Source organism: Ammospiza caudacuta, chromosome 10 (genome assembly GCF_027887145.1).
Source record: "Ammospiza caudacuta isolate bAmmCau1 chromosome 10, bAmmCau1.pri, whole genome shotgun sequence".
Classification (NCBI taxonomy): domain Eukaryota; kingdom Metazoa; phylum Chordata; class Aves; order Passeriformes; family Passerellidae; genus Ammospiza; species Ammospiza caudacuta.
In genome coordinates this window covers 8,172,997-8,187,666 of record NC_080602.1, presented here as the reverse complement: position 1 = coordinate 8,187,666, position 14,670 = coordinate 8,172,997, and the positions used below count along the sequence as shown (strand labels likewise).

General features: G+C 40.2%; 1 protein-coding gene across 1 annotated transcript in view; it reads left to right on the top strand.

Annotated features, from left to right (window-relative positions):
* Nucleotides 1-3,236: 3,236 nt before the first annotated feature.
* OTUD7A (OTU deubiquitinase 7A) overlaps nt 3,237-14,670 on the top strand; it is a 99,419-nt gene continuing 87,985 nt past the window's right edge. Inside the window, exon 1 of the mRNA XM_058811425.1 lies at nt 3,237-3,466. The gene's annotated coding sequence lies outside the window, so the exon portion shown is untranslated. The remainder of the gene's footprint in view (nt 3,467-14,670) is intronic.

Genomic DNA, 14,670 nt, shown 5'->3' with positions numbered 1-14,670 from the left:
TAGTTAAAGAAGACTCTTCTTAAACCTTCAAGGAAATATTTTTCTGTGGATATTGTGTGTTGAAATAGAATAATTCTTCTTATTAAGAGGTATTTCATTATAAAATTTCCAGGTGCTACAGACCTACCATTACTAAGAGCTATTTCTCATGTAGCAGCCATAAAAGATGGCCAGAGGAGTTTCTCTTCTTGGGGAGAGTTGACTGTGTCTTTGCTGTATTAGACAGAGCTACAGTTTCTGAACCACTTATTGCTGGACTCTAAGCATAAACATCTCTATCTTGGTATGCAAGATGAAACTTTTGTCTGTCCATTTGCATCTAGTCTCTAATGGTCATGCAAATGGGTATGTGTGGGTACCCAGGCTGTGGTACTTGGGGATGGGCACAGCTGTGAGCAGCACTGGCAGCAATGAGCCAGGGAGTGCCCAGGGCACTGAGCAGCCACCAAAGGGAGCAGAGGGCACACAGGGCAATGCATCAACATCAGGGGTGTAAAAGGCTGGGCTGGAGAACAAGAGGAGCAGATGCTGGCAGCCTTCTGCAGGGGTGAGGTGTTACTCTGTGTGGGTTGAAGCTTTCTGAACTTGTATGGTGAGACTCTGTGCATCGTGGCCATCTCAGCTGTGCTGTGATGTGACATGTGCTGTGATAGGTATTAGCAGAAATAAGAGGACTGTGTGTTGTGCTTACCATATGTATTTAGTATCACTTGCAATGGAAAGGGATCCAATTTGCATTTCTGTTGGATATAGTTTAAATTGTAGTCTATACCTTGTCTTTAACAGCTTTGCCCCAGTTTCTGTGTGTTCTGAAGGGGGAGATTAAAGTGGATGCTTCATTATATTGAAAAGACATGGAATAGAAACAAAGTTGTTTTATAAAGGCAAAATACCTAACAGACCAATGAAGCCTGATTAGGTACCTTATTCCACCATTTTTTTTTGTCATAGATATATGTATTTATATAATTTTTTTTAGCTGCAGCACATCTGTGGTCCTCTAAAGAACTTCCTGCATCCAGTTAGGTGTAGAAATGTGGATAGGCTGAAGAAAGAAGTATGATGGCTGAAGAAAACCTCGAAGTATGTCAAGGAGATATACAGCAAATGCTATGGAGGAAACCTCATTCCCCAAGCTGAGGATTCAGCAGATTTTCATTTAAGCTCATTTTTTCTGCTAAATGTTATGAATTCTGTGTTTTTATAATTTTCTACAAAATAACTCTTTTCTGTGAAATACTGTGAGATACTACCACTTCCATGGAGGTTGAACATAATAGCCCCAAAGTATACTTGATCTAAATCCAGCCTCTCTGCATTCTCGCACTTCACTGGGACTTTCTTAGAAAGACATCTGTTTTCCCATACTGGTAGCATAAATGAAAGTTTTGCTTGTAGGAAGAAAAGATGAAGAATGAGGAATTTTCAGGCCTCAAAGGATAGCCTCTTCTTGCATGTACCTGGCCACCCTTTCCTTTGCTAAGCCCTTCAGACTTTTGCTGGCATCTCTGGCTTTGCTTGGCAGACCACTGGCCCCTTCCTGTGCAGCGACCATCTAAATGAGTCCCCAGCTCTGTGTGGCTAGCTAGAGCCTTCACATCTCTCTCTGTTTGAATATCTGGCACTGCATAGCTTCTCTGACTACTTTTAGAGTATTTTTAGTCCTGGGAGATCTAGAGCAGCCACCTGAGGGTCACATATTCACTAATTAATTTCCTTTGCAAGGCAAACGGACTAGAGATTTCAGCAAAACTGTTAAACTGTTCTTCCTTTTACAGAGAGAACTCTTCCTGGCTGGGAATCACCTGTAGGATAATCTGTACAGACAGGCACCTAAAGGAAATAAGTATGTCTTTCTGTAATTATGGTTCTTTTTGAGTGTGTTGTCCATACATTTCACAATTCATTTTTCTTTGCCGTGTTTAAAGAATGCTGGACCTTGCACTGGTGAAGAAACCAAGGAACTGTTCTGCTCATGGGGTTTTTTTGGTTTTGGAGTGAAGTAATCTTCAATCATGAGCATAAAGAATTCCTCTAAGGAAAATAGAGGAATGTGAGGGGCAAACAATCAGAGTTCATTTTGTGCAGGCCCTGTTGGACCAAAACTGTTTTGGTTTTTGCCTGTCATGGTTTGCCAAAAGCTAATAGTTCAGTGCATTTACAGCAAAAGTTTATGTGTACAACTGTTGGGAACTTTTTCAAATGTTTTTTTCCTGTCCTGTTTTTTTCACATTAGCTGCAGAAGGAAATATTTTTCAAAGGTAAGATGAGATTCTTTTGGGGCTTTCAACAATATTCTAAACTGATGTTGAGGCTCTATCAGAGAAATAGATCTGTTTTTTTTTTCCCTAACCATGAACCTTCACTTGCTTATATGAAAATGCATATCTGCAAAACTGCCTTCCTGTGTCACCAAATGTACTTCTTTGGGTGTGTTGATGCAAAATGTAATACATTGTTTACAGCTGGTGTTTCTTACTGATTCGGGGTTGCTGTGTATGTCACTGATTGCACATCATCTGAAGTAGGCTGATTTTAGGTGAGAATTCTTTGTGTTTCTAGACAAGGGACAGGTACACCTGTCATTTTTTTTCCTTCTATCCCACATGTTTTGCCTTGTTCTTAGTCTTGCATGTTTCTGGCTTTGTCATAGTAAGTGAAAAAATGGAGTGCTTAGTTCTAGAGGTATATTCCTTAATCCATTTCCTTTTCAACTCTAATGTTACTGGAAGAGTAACAGCGAAAGACTGCTCTGGTGTGGGGGAGGTAGATTTAACCTAGTGAGACAGAACACACCTGTGTGCACACTGGAATAGCTGGAACCAGGTTAGTTGAGAAGTTACTGTAACCTGAATTAGACTTTCACGTCGAAATAGCATGCACATCTACAGCAGTAACTTACTGTAGCGTACCCCACTCTGCAGTGGGCCAAACCGGGCATGGCGATTTCCAGAACGAGCATGGGCACGGAAAGGAAGCAACGCTCCCCATCTCCCCGTGCCGCGGGACATCCACGGGGGGCGGAGGAGCGCTCGTGGTGCCGGGGGCTGGGGCCGCTCCGGGCCGCGCTCGGCCGCCAGCACCGTCCGGGAGGCCGAGCACGGAGGGAGGGAGGCGGCGCGGGCAGGGCCGTGCTGTGCCGCGGGGCGGAGCGGGGCGGAGCGCGGCTCCCCGGGCCGCTGCGGGCAGCCGGGGGAGGGAGGGCCCTGCGGCCGGTGACTTCATGAGAAGGAGGCGGCGGCGGGAGGTGGGTCTCGCTTTCCGTCTCCCGGTGCCGTCTGCAGGGCGGGCGAGAGGCGGCCGCTGCGCCGGGCAGCGCGGGCGGGGGACAGCGGTGACGGAAAGCGGCAGCTGGGGGGGGGGGGGACGGCAGCGCTGGGTTGGCTCCCTGCCCCCCTTCCCCCTCCCGGCCGGAGGAAGATGGAGCTCGGTTAGCGAGGGCTCGCGGGAGGAGCGGCGGGAGCAGGTAAGCGCTGCCACTCCTCCTGCCGCGGGCGGCCGGGCCGGTGCCGTCGGCGCTGCCGTGCCCTTGCCCTGCCCGCGGCGCCCCGGCCGCAGGAGCTGTCGCTGCGCGGAGCCGCGGGCGGGCAGCGCCCTCGGCCGCAGCCCGTCAGGGCACGGCCGGCGCTCGGAACCCCGCCCGCCCCGTGCCGCGGGGGTCGTGCCGGGGATGCGGGCAGGGCTGCCGGCTCTGCCCCCGCCCCGTCTCCCCCGGATCATTGATGAGCTCCGGGAAGCGCTTCTGCATTGCAGACTCGCTTCGCTCCTGCATTCGCGGCTTCTGCCTCTACAAGGAGCGCGTTCCCTGGCCGGGTGGTTCGGTGCTGCTCGGGCAAGAGGCCGATTCGGGCAGGTGGGATGTCCTTCTGTGTTTCTTAGACCATGTCAGGACATTTGGCAGGATTGACCTCATTCGATAACTATTAGATGTACATATGATATTTGTTCTTCTTCTGAAACAGCTGCAAAAGGGGGGTGCTGCCTGGATTTGCGGGAGTAATGCTCATTAGGAGTTCACAGGGTGCACTATAGTGCAGTGAGATATAACGTGTATATAAAACATAATGCAGTGAGGCACACGACCTTACATAATCTAAATTTAAGAAGCTCACTACCCCTACGCTTACCCTGGAGACTGTAGGAATATGTCTGTTCTAAGTCTGGAGACTCGTTCGGTACCTGTGTGACATAAAGATGCACTGTGCCCTCTGAGCCCGTTCTGAAAATAAAAGGATAAATTGTTGACTACTTTTGCTGTAGTTCTGTCACAGTAAGTTCCTCAGTGCTGGTCAGTGTCTCTCACACACAGTGATATTCATGGCTACGTGGGCATACACAGCTTCCACAGCCAGAGGGAATGGTCTCTTCTGTTGTCCCTTGGATGTGCCTTTAAATTGACCGGCTAAAACACTGTCATATTTTAACAAACTCTTGAGGCTTCTCTCCCTGGGCCTGAATAGTGCTCATTTTCTAGCATATGGATATAAATTTGATGTAAGCCGAAAGAAACCTTTCACACTTTTCATTTGACCTTCACCATCTCAGACAAATACTCAAAACAGATGATCAGGGAAAGTATTTTGGAGAGGCCTGGTTTAAAATATGTTGCTGGCTGCAACGTATGCAACTCATACCATATCTAAGATGACATACAGTCAGTGTTCTGAGCTCTGTATCAAAGGGAACTAATGTCTGATACATTTGGCCCACATTTTATTTTAACTTAGTCCTTACAGATGACATTGACTTTAATAAAGGTTGCTATGGCACAGATTTAAAACAAATTGTATTAAGCTTCTGGAATTGAAACTGCTGTTGATAGGAGAAGTGTTGTTTTATTATTTACAATCTGTTATTAAAATATGAGTGTGTTAGCTGTTAGGGCTGGATCTGGCTCTGTTTTCTGCTGTTGGTGTGAATTGACTATATGGTCCCTTTCTATGGATGGAGGCCAGATTTTTCCCTGGTATGACTGTGCTGCTCACGCAGGGGCAAGCTAGACTTCCATTTGAATCTGGAATAGAGATGAATATCAGTGCCTACCAGCCTCTGGAACCCTTTTATTGCAAGGCTGCTTTTGCTAAAGCTGTAACGTTGGTGTGGAGTACAGAACCTCTGTGGGCTGTGTGTGCCCACACAGCAGCAGTCGTGGTATGACGTGGGGTAGCAATGGCACCTTTGTGAGTCTGGTTCTTTTGTGGTACTACATTTTCATGTCTGTAGTTTTTACAAGAAACTCAGTCATCTCCAGGACAGCTTAATTCAGGTATAATATAGCAATGTTAAGGGAATTAGACTGGGTAGGGATCAGGTCTTATAGAGTCATATTTTTGTGTGTGTATAGTGCAAATGTAACTGATTGTTTGCTTAATAATAATGTATCTGGTTTTGGAAAAGGTTGGTTTGGGTTTTTTTGCCAGTGGATTCTAGAAGATTTTAGTCTTGGTTTAATCAATACTTATTCATGTAGAGGTGATGCTGGCTGGATGTTACAGACTCCAAAGAACTGTGTAGTGAGCAGGTAGAAAAGTACTGAGTCTTCCCTACTAAGCCTCACTCTGCATCTTTCAGTGCCCTGGCACATCTCTCTTATTGTCATGTTGGCAGACTCAGCAAAAAGGCCATTCAGTGAAGGGGACTCCAGGTAAGGCATTTCATAGAGCTGTGCACAGGCCGGCTGTGAACACTGACTGATGTTACTTGTGCAACCATTGTGCTAATTGTTGTCATAGTTTGTGTTACTTATTTAAAAATTATGGAATCTATGTTTTAACCAGCATTATACATGGAGCATCTAATTTAAATATAATCCCTGTGGCGTTTTCAGATTATTTAGTCTTGTATGAATTCATTATATCTGTGTTATTTGGGTGGGGGGGGGGAAATGTTTTTATTGAATTTATTATATTTATATATAAACTCAAGAATTAAAAAGATGTGTATATCATTGTGCTGTCACATACTGTTATTTTGCCTGTTCTTGCCTTTGGACCCAGTAACCCTCTGTAGTCTTCATGGGAGGAGAAGAACACTTGCAAAGCGTAATTATGTATTGAGTTACACAGGAGAGAATGTTGGACCTGAGAGAAGGAAAAGACCAAGGGAACTAGCAGAATGTTTGTGTCCAGATAGTCTACTCTTCATATCTTGCAGTTTTTAATGAAGCCTCCTTCTTTAATATTTTCTGCATTTCAAAAACATAATGAAATCTGAAGCTCCTTTTGACTCAAATTTCGTAAGATATCTTGGGATTCATACTAAGCAAAAATTAAACATAAAATTAAACATAAATTTTAATTAAGCAAATGGTAGGCTTAAAATACCAGGTGCAACTGTTATTACATTGAGGACTGAAAACAGAAAAGGCTTTGTTGTTATTGAAGATTTTGTATTATACTGGTTCATTTATCACTGACATGATTATACAAGCATTCATAGGTATTTAGACTAAAGCATGGAGCTAAATGGTATGTGGACCTTCTAAACAAATAAATCAGGTTGCCCTAATGAAAAAACTGGGAGATTAACCTGGCTGCTTAGAAGGTCTGAAAATTCAGCTGTATAGACTTATAAAAAAGTAGTTTACCAGTTGAGGTGTGGTAGAAATACTGCGTGGATATTATATTGCATTTTCCTGTATTTCTTTTTTATTGTTTTCCTTAGGCAAAGCATGACACAAAACAGAAGTTGAGTAAGATGGCAGAACTCTTCTAAAATCCTAGGTGGTAATTGATTGGCTTTATTTTAAGGGCAGATTAATTAGTATATACATGTAAATGTAACAGTACAACACTTTCACCGTCATATTTTCTAGACTTTTTTTGTTGTCCTTCACCAGCTACTGACCCAAGGGAGGAAAAACTATAAATCTGACAAGCATGGAGGTACTGGAGATACGAGAGACTTGACTTACTGTTCTGTTTTCATATTGTTCTCCTAACATGACTTTTCATGATTATTTCTGAATTTAAGCAGTTTGAAAAGGCAAAGCTAATTGTGATGCATTGTAAGTCTCATTCTCAGTTTATTTAAGTTTCTTATTCCTCTATTTGAGGTCAGTGTTGTCTATTTTAGGATGTTGTTATGTCAGTGATTTTTAGCTGACACAATATAGATATCAACACAATATCTGTATTGGCATTATTTGCATTATTCACATTATCTGTATTTATTTAATATCTCTTGGATGGACATTTTGAAAAGCTTTAGGCTTGAAATAGAGAATTTGTTCAGCTTGCTTATTAGCTTTTATTAAAAGGGTTTATAAGTTCATTTATTTAGAGTATCTCAGCCTTTTGAAATACACTTTTAGTAAAAAAAAAATCCAGAAATCTCAGGAAAAAAGTATGAATTTGCTATAAGTTAGTTTGAAAAATTATTTTCTTAAGTATTTCATAGATGACATGAAGGAGTGCTGTTGCTTCCAGCAAGTATTTTTCAGTACTTGCCGGGCATTTTTCAGGCTGAGTATATTTGTAAATTCTTCATGATATATTTAGTAAAATTAGAATGCTTCCTGTTCTACATTGAAAATTCCTTTGGTCAGAACCCTGAGTTTTGCTGCTGTCTGCTCATGATTTCAGTTTTGTATGCAATGCTTCAATTTAGCCTGTACACAGAGCAAAGTATGGGGGTTTTGTACAAAGGGTAAATAGCTATTTTTATCTGTCAGTGTTTTGCAGATACTCAGTTCTCTACAGTGATTTTTTTTTTTCCATTTGCACATTCTCTTAGGATATGCTGAGTAATCATTTGCATTGAGTAGTTAATCAAGGAAGGGGCAAAACCCATGTAGAAACTGAGCAAGCTGTGGAAGAATTGTGACTCTCATTTTGGTCACAATGGTTATATTTCCACTATTGTTTTCAGAATTAGAGTAAGGAACACTGAGATCTTGTTCTTTAATTAGATGCTTGAAATATCACATTTCTAATCCTGATGTCTGCTGACATTAGTGGCCTCTGTCCTATGGAAATGTACAAAGTGGTTACTGCTGCATGTGCCCAGGAGATGTAATAGTGTGATGTTATCAGAAATGTGTGCGAATGCCTTTGATTAAAATGGCTAGCTGCCATGGTGATAGTGCCATAGAAACTGGTAAAATAATCAGTGCCTATTAGAAATCTGAATGAAAAATTCTTTTCTATTTTCTGTCTTTTATATTTCAGCACCTAAACAGGAATGAAACTCTGCTGATGTTGTATTTCTGATTGAAAAACATAGTGAATGAATTCCTTTGTATAGCGGAGCAGACTGGGCTCAGGTTGTTGTATTGGTACTGCTGAAACACTAAATGCATGAGTGACTGACAATTCAGTCATCCCTCAGATGACTTCTAGCCCCAAGAACAAGGGCACTGGGGTAGGAGACCTTTGTTACAGGGCTGATATTTGTTGTCCAGTCACTTTACTTTTTTCCATTGTATTTACTTTCTAAATAGTACAAGAAGTATAATTTCCTTCAAAAGCACTCTTCAAGCAAAGAAGGACTGTGTCCCATAGCCAGTGTGTGCATAGACATGGCACAGCAGTGGAAGACCTTTAATTTGGGAGCCTGAGTTTGTAAAGGGTCTTGTCTGACTCAAACTATGCAAATCTTGATTACAAGAATGCCCAAAAACATCATATAACACTAATATCTTTACTGGTTTAGCTTTTCTCATCTCTTTTGAGGTCTATTGCAACAAGAAACAAAGTGTGAGAAACAATGCCTGGCTTGCATTGCTCTGTCTCTGGTTGGGCGGAGTCATTTCACTGTTACTAATTAGTGACTCTGTGGGGTACTTACACCCCGTTAGAAATTGCTCAGCAAGGACATGGAGGGATGAACCCAGATGTATCTGTCTAGCTATACACTGATTAAATTTCTGTGCAAACACTGATGTTGCCTGCAGAGTTTCTGAGGTAGTGCAAAGGAGCTTTTATCCTGTGTTAAATAGTTTTCCCTCTTAGAACTGAGATCAATGTAAAGGACAGTTGCTTGATGGTGGTGAACTTGAGTTATTACTTAGATTTACTCTGTACTAAGCAGTAGACAGCAGAAGAAAACACAGACTATCAAACTGTACCCTTAGATACAGAAATGATAACACTCTTTCTCTAATCAGAGTAACATACTTACCTGAGAACAGAACCCAGACCAAAGCATTGCAGATGGATGTGTCAGAAACAGTTTCAGATCTACCATCCCTTAACATCTGCCCATCTCTTACCTGAGAATATATAATACCCCAGTAGCTTCTATTTCAAGTTTTAGAGCTGTTACATTGTCAATTCTGATGAAGAGGAGGACATACAGGTGTACTAAATACGATTATGGTAATGAGACAGGATTGTTTTAGTATAAATAGAGCATTGCTTTAACAAACAATAATTAAGTGTGAAGCAATGAAATCACCTCCATATCCCTCTAAATAACCTTTTACATATTTGTCTCTGGAAGAGTACAACTGGTTTAAGGGAAAGGCAGAGTATAAAGGGAAGGCAGATTTATGTAGTTTCAGCAGAAAGAATGACAAAGTATACAACCTGTAAAATTCACATGTGGGAAAGGTTCACTTAGTATGGTGTGTTCATCTGTTCTGCCAAGTACAGCTGAGTTAAGAGCTGGAGACAAGCTTCCCTTCAGAACAAATTAACAGAAGAACATATAATGGAGAAAGCCAGAAGGATAAGGTTAAGTAAAACCAGGTTGGCACACTATTTGCACTTTGCTAAATTGAAGCTGTTGGCTGGTAGGAAATTGCCATTGAAAAGTAGTATCCTTTTTCATTATCCCTGAGTACCATGCATTTACAAGGAGGGGATTAAAATTGGAGATTGTGAAGTTAACCTGAAAATTTAGAATTTCAATGAAAAATCACGAGAGCTGAAATGGTTTATATCAATGATGGTGTTTCATGTTTGGTTTTCTAGCAATCATAAAAATCAAGGTTCAAAGTAAAGGTATGGGACAGCATACCAATATGAAGTCATTTAGGGTGGCATTTCCAAGATTTCCACAGAGATTTGAGGCCCCATGAGCTACTCTCACAGCTTCTTGTCGTGTACAATTTTGATACCTCAGGATGCAGGTGAAGGAAAATCAGATATTCTACTACTGGACTTTTTGCAGTAGTACTTCTGTGTTGAAAGAAGAGGTGTGTGAAGGAATGAATTTTTGAGCCTTTTAGCTGGGACTGTCTCAGTGGCTGATGAGAACTGTAGAAGCAAAGTGTTTCTTAGCAATAGACAGTTTATGCCTTCAGGCTTCTTTATATGGATGCATATGAATCTCAGCTATACAGAACTCACATCTGTGTTTATAATTGAAGTTTTCTTAGATGTTTGTGTTGTGGTACAGTTCACTGTTCAATTCTTCAAGACAGAATTTCAAATAAACTAGGAAAAGTTGCTTGCACTCATATGAGTAATGCTCCTTTTCTGAGGTACCCAGAAGTGCTTTGCTGGTTTGCTTGGTTTGCTCTTTCCCTCATATTTCTCTCACTGTGTGTAGTTGCACTTGTATCTCTGCTCTGGCATTCCAACCTCAGCATGCCTAGTAGATAAGGGCTGTATAACAGTTTTGGGCAGGAAATACAAAGGTAGCTATTGTTATTATTAGTGTATAGTCAGGCTGTAAATACCCAAAACAGAATTTAACCAGGATTATTAAAAGGATGTCTTTTCTTGGCAAGAATAGGAGGAAACGAGGCTGTGAAAAAATGTTATATGAAGGTTGTCTTAAGAAACCTCATGTAGAGATCTGTATTGTCTCCTGGGCAACACAGTTTACGTTTTTATAATTCTGCATTGTTCAAAATTTATTCTGACGTTGACAGGTAAAAGCCCATGCAGAAGAAAGAGCAGCATCATAAATCTAGAGCTGTGTTTTTTGTAACAATAATCACAACAAAAAACAACAAAAATACTTTGTCTCTCGCTGGGCTACATCATCTTTGTAACAGGAGATACCTGTTTCCTGTCCATTAATCCATCCCAAATACTGTTCTCTGTTCCTTTACCTTTCAAAGGGAATTCTCTGTGATTGGCAGAGGAGGATGTGTCAAACAGTGGCTAGTAGTTGGCAACTGAATCTCAATCCTTGTGGCTGGGAGAATTAATAAGAATTTTGTAGTAGGGTCCAAGTGTATTTGAACTGGTTTTGTGGTTAAAAACACATGCTACAAACTTTTAATTACTTATTCCACATGGGGGAATCTTTAAAGCAAGGCTGTGGCACTCACTGGCACGCGCCCCTCGCTGCTCTGGTGTGCTGCTCATGAGGCTTGGCAGCACTCTGACTTCAAAAAGATGAAATTCTCATGTCTGCAGATAAGCATGGTGCACTCACCCTGGAAAACCTGATGCATGTGCTTCCAGTTGAAGTATTGCTGGCTGCTCCCCTCAGTGCTAATGCAGATCAGGTGCTTGATTATGAGCACACAAGGCTGCTAAGACCTCAATAAGCATGGAAACGCAAATCATTATCTTCTGCTACACCAGAGATGAATACTCACTCACCCTGAGCAGCTCAGTTCTAAGTGTCTGGAGTTGATGACATGTTTGCATCTAGATGATAATCTCTTGACTTTCTTTGATAAAGAATTTGAGAAACAGAGCTGTTATAATTTTCCTTCCTCCAGTTTTGTGTCCTAAAATATGCTTTACATGAGAAATGGCCCTTTCAAGAGCTATTCAGTTGTTAGTTTTCATTCCACATGCCTCTCATATTTAAGATTAAATATTTTCCTATCCAGTATAGAGAGATATGTACTTATGAGAGTAGATGTCTCTGAAACCTTTTGGTTGTCATTGAATGTATCTTTACAGAATGAAAAATGTGAAATATCCTTCTTTGGATTTCATAATTAAGTTTACTTCCATAAGAAGTTGATTTATTTTTGTGAAGTAAAGATTGGGAGAGCACATAATTTTACTGTATATTTTGGGTAGAAACAGTCCTATGACTGGCATTACCCCAATTATTTTCTTACAGAGGTTATAGTAACATGTGTATGTATGTTTTCTGTGCATCATTTTTCTTCTATATCTGAGACTTATCAGTGGAGGAGAAAATGATTCTGTAACAAATTCCTTGAGAGTCAAGCTGCCATGGTCCTTAGGAACTGGAGAAAAAGAGGTCTGGGGCTTTAAAAATGCAAAATCCATCCACCCCCTCCAGGCCACTGAAGTGGCCCTTCTCTTCTAGTAGAATAACGCCAAAAAATAGCCTTTAAGTTGTGGAGTTCTGAGTTTCTCTGGCAGAAAGTTACCTTAGAGGGAATAATTGTGGCAGTAAAATACATTTTGAGCTGAAATACCAAAAGAGTGGATGGACAACAAGCAGGTTTAGTTCACTGCTATTACCATTACTCTGTTCAAACCCATAAAATTGTCTTTTACTGTCAGAGAGCTGCAGATTAAGACCCAGATATTTTAAAACATGTCTCATGACTAATATCTATGAAAAAAGTCTATTTTCAGCTGTTTGAAATGATGCCATGTCAGTATATTCACTTTTAAAGTGGGGCGAAATGTAACTGTATAAAATAGTTTGCCACATAGGTGTGATTTCTGGAGATATTTTATCTCCAAGCCATATCTTTCTTGGATATGGCTATGGAAAATACATTATGTTTAGAGAGAGGAAGAAAAAAATAATAGATTTTCATGAAACCTGTAACTTCATCACTACTGTGTATTTTGCAGTCTTAAAAGCAGCTAATTTTAAAAGTGATTCAATGCAGTAGAGTAAAATCCTGAGATCTAGATGCAAAAATGTCTACTAAGTTAAACTCTAATTACAGTATCTTTTGGTTATCTTATTTGTTTTTATTGCTATACCATGATAAATTTAACCTGGTGTTAATTGTAGTTTTTTAATTTGAGATAATGAGCACTGCAGACGGGGGTTCACCAGGTGCCGTGAAGGTGGAAATGCCAAAGCAGAACTTCCCTGTCTGCACAGCTGTTTATGCAAAGTGTGACCTTTGTTTGATCTTCTAGCTTAAGTTACAAGGCCAATGAAATGCAGTAGCTGTAGATATAAAACTTTATGTACACAGTTATAAGGAGCTTTCACTACTTTTGAAAGAAAAGGATGTGGAAAAGGTAGTTGAAGACTTAGGGATGTGTTCTGGAAGCATGAGTTACTGTCAAATTGCAAAAATCTTTGCTCAAAACCTGTAGAAATCTTTAAACCTTGTAAAATTATTTTGAAGTAGGAAATAAGCTAATCCTCCAGTAATTTTCCAGGGAAGTTGTGTGGGTTTTTTTTTGTTTTTTTTTTTTTTTTTTTTTTTTTTTTTTTGTTAGTTGATTGGTTGGGTTTTTTTATTTTAATTTTTAGAAATACCTAAGCAGCCAGGTAAACAAAACTCATGGTCTGTTTAATAAAATATCTGGATGGAGAGAACTGCTAATAATATGCAGTTCTCCTTCTGTGTTGCTTTTTCACGTTCCCACTGTTTGCTTGGCTGGAATGTAGTGGTGTTACATATTTGTTGATCCAACAGCTCTTCTTCAAGCCTTGCAGTGTAAAATTGGGTCACTGCATATAATGCATGTTAAATAACACAAGAGGGTTTCTTGTATTTACAAAAAAAGTTAGCAGCAGGATCTCACAGTATTTACAGGAAACATATTTTGGTTAAAAATAAGCACATTTCCTTTAAATGAATTACTAGCCATTCACAAAGTGTATTCCTCTGGAATTTTCCTCTGTATGTAAATGGCTCAGGATTCAGTAAAGTTGACTATAGCTCTAACATCCAGTGGCTTGATAGCTCTTTTGTTAATGTTTTGCAATAGCACATTCAAGTTTTGTGTGTGAATAGCTAAGATTAATCTGATTTGGGGTTTTTTTTTCAGAGACAGGTTAAAATGAATTATTTTACATTAGCAGCCATACAGAGAAGATTTTTTCAAAAGTTTCCAATGCTGACTACAGGTGCTTAAGAGATGACATGACTTCTTTTAATTGGATTTAAGCTTCTAGGTCCAATGAAGCACTTTCAAAAAATTCATTATTGTCCTGATGATTAAACTTCCAGATGAAGTTGTAATTTCATCAATAGCCAATCTGTAAAACCCTAATATGAAACACTGATTCTGTATCTGATAGAGTTGCACCTAAGTCCCAAACCCTTGTGTGCTGTCTGTTCTTCAGTACTGTGCTTAAAACAAATGTTTTCCTGGCTCTTAGATATGCCTGTTTAAAACTGATCCTGCAAGGGTGTAGTCTTTGGGAAGCTATGGCAGCTTTTTCAGCATTCCCTTCCAACCTTTCCCTTTCTGGAATCCTCCAGAACTGCTCCAAATCCATATTTTCCTAGGAATCCCATGCTTGTCAATCTTATATTGCTTTGTGAATGATGATCAGTAAGGAAACAAAGTTTCTAAAATTCATTTTCACTACCTATTAAAAAAGCCCTTCAAATGAAATGCCCAAAGAATGGGAAAATTTACTATCCAAATTTGCCTTAGTTTTAAGGGGACTAGGTTTAAAAGTTATCTTTTTTATTTCAGAATGTAGTTTCTATGTATCCAAGGGTAAATTCTTCAGAGACTTTGCCTCTGCTGTGGGGATTTAGTATCTTGATGGAGAGATACTAAATGGAGATACTTGATGGAGAGATAGAGATCTGGGACGTGTCTCTTTAGTTTGCTGAGGCTGGTGGGACATTGATGA